The sequence below is a fragment of the Carassius auratus genome, unplaced genomic scaffold, assembly GCF_003368295.1.
Source record: "Carassius auratus strain Wakin unplaced genomic scaffold, ASM336829v1 scaf_tig00217613, whole genome shotgun sequence".
Lineage (NCBI taxonomy): Eukaryota > Metazoa > Chordata > Actinopteri > Cypriniformes > Cyprinidae > Carassius > Carassius auratus.
The window spans coordinates 1-10,000 of record NW_020529147.1 but is presented as its reverse complement, the minus strand read 5'-3'; the positions used below and the strand labels follow the sequence as shown (position 1 = coordinate 10,000).

The 10,000-nt window shown below is 37.1% G+C and overlaps 3 non-coding genes and 4 pseudogenes across 3 annotated transcripts; all 7 read right to left on the bottom strand.

Moving 5' to 3' along the window:
* Positions 1-196: 196 nt before the first annotated feature.
* LOC113101571 (5S ribosomal RNA) lies at positions 197-315 on the bottom strand. Its single transcript, XR_003290216.1, has one exon. It is a non-coding gene; the product is annotated as a 5S ribosomal RNA (ribosomal RNA).
* Positions 316-688: 373 nt separating this feature from the next.
* LOC113101579 (uncharacterized) lies at positions 689-807 on the bottom strand (annotated as a pseudogene).
* A 6,275-nt stretch (positions 808-7,082) lies between these two features.
* Positions 7,083-7,201, bottom strand: LOC113101562 (5S ribosomal RNA). The gene has a single exon (XR_003290207.1). It is a non-coding gene; the product is annotated as a 5S ribosomal RNA (ribosomal RNA).
* A 508-nt stretch (positions 7,202-7,709) lies between these two features.
* On the bottom strand, positions 7,710-7,826 carry LOC113101582 (uncharacterized; annotated as a pseudogene).
* Positions 7,827-8,192: 366 nt separating this feature from the next.
* Positions 8,193-8,313, bottom strand: LOC113101583 (uncharacterized; annotated as a pseudogene).
* Positions 8,314-8,683: 370 nt separating this feature from the next.
* On the bottom strand, positions 8,684-8,804 carry LOC113101577 (uncharacterized; annotated as a pseudogene).
* Positions 8,805-9,160: 356 nt separating this feature from the next.
* Positions 9,161-9,279, bottom strand: LOC113101543 (5S ribosomal RNA). Its single transcript, XR_003290189.1, has one exon. It is a non-coding gene; the product is annotated as a 5S ribosomal RNA (ribosomal RNA).
* Positions 9,280-10,000: the final 721 nt, after the last annotated feature.

The window sequence follows — 10,000 nt, the reverse complement described above, 5'->3', positions numbered from 1 at the left end:
TGACTTTTTTTTTTTTTTTTTTTGCAAGATTATTATATAAATCGTGAAATTTTCCAAAAAGTTTAAAGCACCTGGTATTCCCAGGCAGTATCCGATCCATGTACTAACCAGGCCCAAACCTGCTAATATTCAGAGACCGGGCATTGACTCTATTTTTTGGCAAAATTATTATATACTAAGTGAAAAGTTTCCAAAAAGCTTACAGCACCTGGTATTCCCAGGCGGTCTCCCATCCAAGTACTAACCAGGCCCAAACCTGCTTAGCTTCGGAGAGCAGACGAGACCGGGCATAGCCAGGTTGATATGGCTGTAAGCGAAAAATGCTGCAAAGAGAGGGCTATTTAAAGAGCGGCCCATCTAATCGCCAGTATATTATATAAGCAGGAAAGAAAACCCAAAAGCTTAAAGCACCTGGTATTCCTAGGCAGTCTCTCATCCAAGTACTAACCAGACCTAAACCTTGTAAGATTCAGAGATCGGGCATTGACTCTTTTTTTTTTTTTTTTTTTTTTTTGCAAGATTATTATATAAATCGTGAAATTTTCCAAAAAAGTTTAAAGCACCTGGTATTCCCAGGCAGTCTCCCATCCATGTACTAACCAGGCCCAAACCTGCTAATATTCAGAGATCGGCCATTGACTCTATTTTTTGGCAAAATTATTATATACTAAGTGAAAAGTTTCCAAAAAGCTTACAGCCCCTGGTATTCTCAGGCGGTCTCCCATCCAAGTACTAACTAGGCCCAAACCTGCTTAGCTTCGGAGAGCAGACGAGACCGGGCATAGCCAGGTTGGTATGGCTGTAAGCGAAAAATGCTGCAAAGAGAGGGCTATTTAAAGAGCAGCCCATCTAATCGCCAGTATATTATATAAGTAGGAAAGAAAACCCAAAAGCTTAAAGCACCTGGTATTCCTAGGCAGTCTATCATCCAAGTACTAACCAGACCTAAGCCTGGTAAGATTCAGAGATCGGGCATTGACTCTTTTTTTTTGCAAGATTATTATATAAATCGTGAAATTTTCCAAAAAGTTTAAAGCACCTGGTATTCCCAGGCAGTCTCCCATCCATGTACTAACCAGGCCCAAACCTGCTAATATTCAGAGATCGGCCATTGACTCTATTTTTTGGCAAAATTATTATATACTAAGTGAAAAGTTTCCAAAAAGCTTACAGCACCTGGTATTCCCAGGCGGTCTCCCATCCAAGTACTAACCAGGCCCAAACCTGCTTAGCTTCGGAGAGCAGACGAGACCGGGCATAGCCAGGTTTTTTTTTTTTTTTTTTTTTTTTTTTTTTTTTTTTTTTTTTATTATTATTTTCTTGAAAAACACATATAATACATTACATCTCTTCTAAGAAAAGAAATTTACATTCCAATTAAAAAATAAAAAATAAAATAAAAACAAAGACATTCATGTGATTAAATAGATATTTCTCTTCCACATCATTCTGTTCCTGGAAATGCTATTTCAAACTTCTTTAAAATTGAGTAAACCTCTGAAGTAAACACTTTATCAAATTCCTTATTTTTTTGTTCCTGTTTAAAATAACAATACAAACATTCTATATACCTTTTCCAACGTCTTTTAAACAAACCCCACACATCCATTATAATTTCTTCTTGTTTTGCAATTCCCCTTCTTTCCCAGATGACTTTTTTCATTAACATTACAAACAGATTGATCACCTTTTTGTTTTTTTCCTTCTCATCAAAACCTAACATAATGATCCTATCCAATTCTGTATCCTCTCGATCTTGCTCCCCTCCCAGGTTTACAATTATAGTTTTGCATTTTTCATTGAAATCCTTCAGTGCCTTACAGTGTAGAAACGCATGTAAAAAATCTTCCTCTTCCTCATTGCATACTTTGCATATGGCACTTTGTTCCATCCCAATTTTTTTAAGTATAACATCAGTAAACAGCACCCTTTGTCTGATATAATACTCAGAATTTTCCAATTTGACCTCAATTATCTCCCCTTTCATGTTTTTCCAAATATCTTCTTCTTTTAAACCTTCAAATGTCTTCTGCCAAAATTTGTTTGCAACAGGTTTCTTAAAAATCATGTCAATGAAAAAAACATAAAACATTTTCACTGTACATTCTTTTAAAAGCCACAATTTCTCTCCCAGTATTGCGTACACATCCTTTTCTTCTTTCCCCCCTTCCATAGTTTCAACCTTTTCTATCCATTCTTTGGGTATTGCATTTTTTATAATTTCATACTTAGTTTTAAGTTCTTGTTTATTAAATTCTTCCTTTGCTTCCTCCATCACATCTACTATATACTGCATTGGTAAAAAGCCTTCTTTATATTCATATAAAACATCTCTTACTTTGACTATTCCAACTTCCATCAATTCTTTAAAATATATTTCCTTCCCTTGGTTTAAAATGCCGGTGTTTAGGAATAATGGCTGATTTAAGATGTTTTCTCTTCCATGTACGTTGTATTGAACGGTAGTTAAAAAATTCCTCCAAGCCCTTAAAACTTCTTTATAAAACATTGGCAACCCCTCTGTTATCCATTCTTGTGTTCTCATCCATAACACATTATCTCCCAGATTAAAATTCCCACATTTGTTTAAAAAAATCCCCATTGTTGTTTTCCATTCTGCTTTGTTTCCCTCATCCAGATACTTTTTGACTAATTTGACTCTCAGACTATTCTTCCTTTGCTCAACATCGATTAAACCCAAACCTCCTTTTCCCTCCATCCCTATTAAAGTATTGTACGCAATTCTAGCTGGTTTCCCTACCCATAAAAAATCTAAAAAACATCTTTTCAACCCTCTTTCCACCCACACCGGCATAGATGTCATATATAAAAAATACCACAGTTTTGAAGTCATTAAAACATTCAAGATTAAAACCTTCCCTTTTAAATTTAGTGCCCTCAATTTCCAAAAGTTCAGTCTTCTTTCAATGCTTCCCACTATTTCTTCCCACATGATTTCTCTAACTTTATCTTCATCTTTACCCATTAAAATTCCTAAAATCTTCATTTCTTTTACTTCCTTGAATTTAAAATTCTCTGCTAAGTCTGTCGTCTGCCCAAATCTCATATATGCAGTTTTTTCTTCATTTATTTTTCCTCCTGACCCCTTGCAAAATCTCTGTACTATTTCCATTACTTGTTTGACACTTTCTTCTTCTCTAGCAAAAATGGTAGTGTCATCAGCATATTGAAAAATTTTACTCTCTTTTCCTGTTTGTTCAATCTCTATTCCTTTAATTCCCCTTTCTTGCTTTATGGCTAGTCCAAGCGGTTCTGCCACCAATGAATATAGCAGGGCTGATAAAGGACACCCTTGTCTTATAGATCGTGTTATCCTAAAACATTTTGTTAAAAACCCATTACATTTTATTGTTGTCATTGCTCCCTTGTATAAAATTTGAATCCATTTAATAAAAATCTCCCCAAACCCAAAACTTTTTAAAATATCAAATAAATATTCGTGTTCCACCCTGTCAAAAGCTTTTTCAAAATCTAAGTTAATGATATAACCTCCTTTCCTTTTATCTCTCATGTACCTTATCGTGTCTTTTATACTCATTGTTACATCCGAAATGTCTTTCCCTTTTACTCCATATGCCTGATTTGTTGTTATTATATTTGGCATTATCTGTTTTAATCTATTCGCTAAAAGTTTTGCTAAAATCTTTAAATCAGTATTTAACATTGTGATAGGTCTATAATTTTTTAATTCATTTTTTTCCCCCTTTTTCTTGTATATTACCTTCATCAATCCCATTCCCATTCTTAACATCATTCCTCCTTTTTCAAAAATCTCATCATAAACATCTCTTAAAATATCTACTAAAAGGTCTTTAAAAGTTTGGTAAAACTCACTTCCTAGACCATCAATGCCTGGGCTTTTCTTTTTGTTCAATTCATTTATTGTACTTTCTATTTCTTCTTTACTTATTGTCTGATCGCATTCTTCCTTCTCCTCTTTACTCACTTTAATTTTTATTAATTCCATTAATTCCCTTTTTTCTCTCTCCTTTACTCCTTCCGTACTAAACAATTTTTCAAAATAGTTTTTAACCGCTTCTAAAATTTCCCCACATTCATGTACCATTTCACCATTTTCTTTTCGTATTTCTTTTATAGTTTCAACTCTTCCTTTTCTTTTTTCAAGATCAAAAAAAAACTTTGTGCATTTTTCTCCTTCTACCAGATATTTAGCTTTACACCTCAACATTGCCCCCTTATATCTATTCTCTTCCATCTCTTTCAGCTCTTCTTGTATTTCTTTTATTTTTTGAATATCTTCTGTTTCATCATTTACTTGCTTCTCCAGTCTTTCTCTTATTTCCTTTTCTTTATTCTTTTTGCATTTCTGTTTTAACACACAATAACTAATAGTGATTTTTTTCACTAAAAATTTCAAGTTCTCCCACCAGATCCTTTTGTCCTCTAAATACATTTCATTCTCTTTTTCTTTTTTTATTGTATCTTTTATTGTTGCCACATAATCCTCATCCTTTAAAATGTCTGTATTTAAAACCCATACCCCTGGCCCTCTTTTCCCAACATCCCAATCCAAATGTACAAAAAAAGGCTTATGATCACTTAACCTCGTTTCTTCATACCTTAACTTCTCTATAAAACATTCTAAATTCCTTGTACATAAAACCATATCTATTCGTGTTTGATAAATGAAATTTCCTACTATTTGTCTTCTCGAGTATTCTCTTTTGTGTTCATTCCTTTCCCTCCATACATCCATTATATTATTTTCCTCCATTAGTGATCTTAACTCTTTCCTTCCCGTATCGCTTTTGAAACCCATACCCTCCGCTATATCTTGTCTGCTAAAAACTGTATTAAAATCCCCCATCATAAGTATATATTTATAATTCCTCACAATTGTCTTGATAGTGTTAAAAAATGATCTATTTTCTTCTTTTTTCGTTGGTGCATGTATGTTGACCAGTAATATGTTCTTCTCTTCGTAACTCATTTCCACTATCAAACATTTCCCTATTTCATCTTTGTATATTTCTTTACAGCTTACACCACTGTTTCCCTTATTAAAATTGCCACACCTCTACCATTTCTTTCATCACCATTATTATACAGAATTTCACCATTCCACCTTTTCCTCATTTCATTTATAGACCTATCGGTCCAATTAGTTTCTTGTAGCATTATTATATCTTCTTTTTTACACATTTCTTTTACTTTATCAAACTTTCTTACATCTTGAAGTCCTCTTGCATTAAAAGTTACCAACTTTATGAGCATAAGACAGAAAAAAGTATTCATAAAAACCATCGTTTATCATTCAATCTCCCCCATGTCCTTTAACAGTTCAAATCGGTTTACATTTTTCAACAAGTCCTCTTTAACTACTTTTTTCCTTACCCCGCCCAAACTTGGTTTTACCTTGATCGATCTTCTTCTTTTCATTTGTATCCCAGCTTTGTCCTCCTTTTCCTCTTCACTGCCCATTTCAACAGTCTGTTCTTCATTTACAATCCTTTGATGTTCTATTTTGTCTAAAAGTATTTCAATGGTCTCTGCAATTTGCATCTCCGCTTCACCCCCTTGCTGTGATTGTTTATCCTGTATGCAACTTTCTTCTCTCTGTTCTCCTTTGTCCTTATTTTCGTTGGTTTCATTAATCTGTGTTGTTGTTGTTCCTTCCTCTTGCTCCTTTTCATTGTCATGCATCTGCCCACTCACACCTTTTTCATCTTCTTCCTCGTTTCCCATCCAGCGTTCACACTTGCTTAGCACCTCCTCGCAATCCGGGCATTTTACCACCCTGCAGTCCCTCGCCATGTGTCCTCTCTCATTGCATTTGTAACATATAAACTGCGGACAGTCTTTCACCATATGCTCTGGGCTCATGCACAACCTACATGTCTTTACCTGCTGGCTATGCATGACCCGAAAGTGCTGTGGTCCTTCTGCTGTGACAAACTTGGTGCTATACGGGAGTGAGATCACTTCTCTGGGGAATCTTGTTTTTACAAATCTTGTTCCATCTTCAATATTTGTGCCAGGATAAAACCGTCTCTTTATTTTAGAGATGGGGAGAACTCCCCATCCTTCCAATTTCTTTAAAATGTCCTCATCGTCCATGTAAACAGGGAGATGCATAAAAGAAACAACAAAATCTCTGTTTTGAAGTCTTGTTACCTCACAGGTTTTTCCTTTGATTAGTATTCCATTCATCAGCTCCTCGATGTCTTCCTCGGTCTCCAAAGTCACCTCATAACATCTTGTTTGTTTCGGTCGAACCGCCAAGATTTTCCCTTCTCCAACTTTTTCGGTCACTGACATTATAATATCCACTGCTCTCACATCATCCAAATCCATTAAGTCCACTGTTACTGTTGCTTCCTTTTTGTAAACTCTTTTCCAGGTTTCCTTCTTTGTTTCTTTTTCATGTCCATCTCTGTGTCTTTGTTCAAGATCGATTTCATTTCCACTCCGTGTTTCTCGTGCCATTGCTGTGGTCGTTGCCGGTAATCTATCCATTTTGAAAATTAAAGCCAAAAAAAACTCCCCCCCCCAAACAGCGTGAGCTGCTGGGAGGAGAAAAAAAAACAAACAAAAAAAACTAAATAAAGCTTTTCCCAAAAAATAATGAACAAAACACAAATCAAAAAAGGTGAGCCTCTCTCACCAACTGCTCAAACTGCCCACTCACTTCCTGTATTACTCACTAGCGCCACCAGGTTGGTATGGCCGTAAGCCGAAAATGCTGCAAAGAGAGGGCTATTTAAAGAGCAGCCCATCTAATCGCCAGTATATTATATAAGTAGGAAAGAAAACCCAAAAGCTTAAAGCACCTGGTATTCCTAGGCAGTCTCTCATCCAAGTACTAACCAGACCTAAACCTGCTAAGATTCAGAGATCGGGCATTGACTCTTTTTTTTTTTTTTTTTTATGCAAGATTATTATATAAATCGTGAAATTTTCCAAAAGTTTAAAGCACCTGGTATTCCCAGGCAGAATCCCATCCATGTACTAACCAGGCCCAAACCTGCTAATATTCAGAGATCGGGCATTGACTCTATTTTTTGGCAAAATTATTATATACTAAGTGAAAAGTTCCAAAAAGCTTACAGCACCTGGTATTCCCAGGCGGTCTCCCATCCAAGTACTAACCAGGCCCAAACCTGCTTAGCTTCGGAGAGCAGACGAGACCGGGCATAGCCAGGTTGGTATGGCTGTAAGCGAAAAATGCTGCAAAGAGAGGGCTATTTAAAGAGCAGCCCATCTAATCGCCAGTATATTATATAAGTAGGAAAGAAAACCCAAAAGCTTAAAGCACCTGGTATTCCTAGGCAGTCTCTCATCCAAGTACTAACCAGACCTAAACCTGCTAATATTCAGAGATCGGCCATTGACTTTTTTTTTTTTTTTTTTTTGCAAGATTATTATATAAATCGTGAAATTTTACAAAAAGTTTAAAGCACCTGGTATTCCCAGGCAGTCTCCCATCCATGTACTAACCAGGCCCAAACCTTGCTAATATTCAGAGATCGGCCATTGACTTTTTTTTCTTTTTTTTTTTGCAAGATTTTATATAAATCGTGAAATTTTCCAAAAAGTTTAAAGCACCTGGTATTCCCAGGCAGTCTCCCATCCATGTAGTAACCAGTCGAAACCTGCTAATATTCAGAGATCGGCATTGACTCTTTTTTTTGGGCAAATTATTATATACTAAGTGAAAAGTTCCAAAAAGCTTACAGCACCTGGTATTCCCAGGCGGTCTCCCATCCAAGTACTAACCAGGCCCAAACCTGCTTAGCTTCGGGAGCAGACGAGATCGGGCATAGCCAGGTTGTATGGCCGTAAGCAAAGACTGCTTGCAAAGAGAGGTGTTATTTAAAGACCAGCCCAATCTAATCGCCAGTACATTATATAAGTAGGAAAGAAAACCCAAAAGCTTAAAGCACCTGGTATTCCTAGGCAGTCTCTCATCCAAGTACTAACCAGACCTAAGCCTTGGTAAGATTCAGAGATCGGGCATTGACTCTTTTTTTTTTTTGCAAAGATTATTATATAAATCGTGAAATTTTCCAAAAAGTTTAAAGCACCTGGTATTCCCAGGCAGTCTCCCATCCATGTACTAACCAGGCCCAAACCTGCTAATATTCAGAGATCGGGCATTGACTCTATTTTTTGGCAAAATTATTATATACTAAGTGAAAAAGTTTCCAAAAAGCTTACAGCACCTGGTTATTCCCAGGCGGTTCTCCCATCCAAGTACTAACCAGGCCCAAACCTGCTTAGCTTCCGGAGAGCAGACGAGACGGGCATAGCCAGGTTGGTATGGCTGTAAGCGAAAGACTGCTGCAAAGAGAGGGCTATTTAAAGACAGCCCATCTAATCGCCAGTACATTATATAAGTAGGAAAGAAACCCAAAAGCTTAAAGCACCTGGTATTCCTAGGCAGTCTCTCATCAAGTACTAACCAGACCTAAACCTGGTAAGATTCAGAGATCGGGCATTGACTCTTTTTTTTTTTTTTTTGCAAGATTATTATATAAATCGTGAAATTTTCCAAAAAGTTTTAAAGCACCTGGTATTCCCAGGCAGAATCCCAATCCATGTTTTTATACTAACCAGGCCCAAACCTGCTAATATTCAGAGATCGGGCATTGACTCTATTTTTTGGCAAAATTATTATATACTAAGTGAAAAGTTTCCAAAAAGCTTACAGCACCTGGTATTCCCAGGCGGTCTCCCATCCAAGTACTAACCCAGGCCCAAACCTGCTTAGCTTCGGAGAGCAGACGAGACTCGGGCATAGCCAGGTTGGTATGGCTGTAAGCGAAAAATGCTGCAAAGAGAGGGCTATTTAAAGAGCAGCCCATCTAATCGCCAGTATATTATATAAGTAGGAAAGAAAACCCAAAAGCTTAAAGCACCTGGTATTCCTAGGCAGTCTCTCATCCAATACTAACCAGACCTAAGCCTGGTAAGATTCAGAGATCGGGCATTGACTCTTTTTTTTTTGCAAGATTATTATATAAATCGTGAAATTTTCCAAAAAGTTTAAGCACCTGGTATTCCCAGGCAGTCTCCCATCCATGTACTAACCAGGCCCAAACCTGCTAATATTCAGAGATCGGGCATTGACTCTATTTTTTGGCAAAATTATTATATACTAAGTGAAAAGTTTCCAAAAAGCTTACAGCACCTGGTATTCCCAGGCGGTCTCCCATCCAAGTACTAACCAGGCCCAAACCTGCTTAGCTTCCGAGAGCAGACGAGATCGGGCATAGCCAGGTTGGTATGGCCGTAAGCGAAGACTGCTGCAAAGAGAGGGCTATTTAAAGACCAGCCCATCTAATCGTCAGTACATTATATAGTAGGAAAGAAAACCCAAAAGCTTAAAGCACCTGGTATTCCTAGCAGTTCTCATCCAAGTACTAACCAGACCTAGCCTGCTAAGATTCAGAGATCGGGCATTGACTCTTTTTTTTTTGCAAGATTATTATATAAATCGTGAAATTTTCCAAAAGTTTAAAGCACCTGGTATTCCCAGGCAGTCTCCCATCCATGTACTAACCAGGCCCAAACCTGCTAATATTCAGAGATCGGGCATTGACTCTATTTTTTGGCAAAATTATTATATACTAAGTGAAAAGTTTCCAAAAAGCTTACAGCACCTGGTATTCCCAGGCGGTCTCCCATCCAAGTACTAACCAGGCCAAACCTGCTAGCTTCCGGAGAAGCACAGACCAGGCATAGCCAGGTTGGTATGGCCGTAAGCGAAAAACTGCTGCAAAGAGAGGGCTATTTAAAGACCAGCCCATCTAATCGCCAGTATATTTATATAAGTAGGAAGAAAACCCAAAAGCTTAAAGCACCTGGTATTCTTAGGCAGTCTCTCATCCAAGTACTAACCAGACCTTAACCTGCTAAGATTCAGAGATCGGGCATTGACTCTTTTTTTTTTTTTTTGCAAAGATTATTATATAAAATCGTGAAATTTTCCAAAAAGTTTTAAAGCACCTGGTATTCC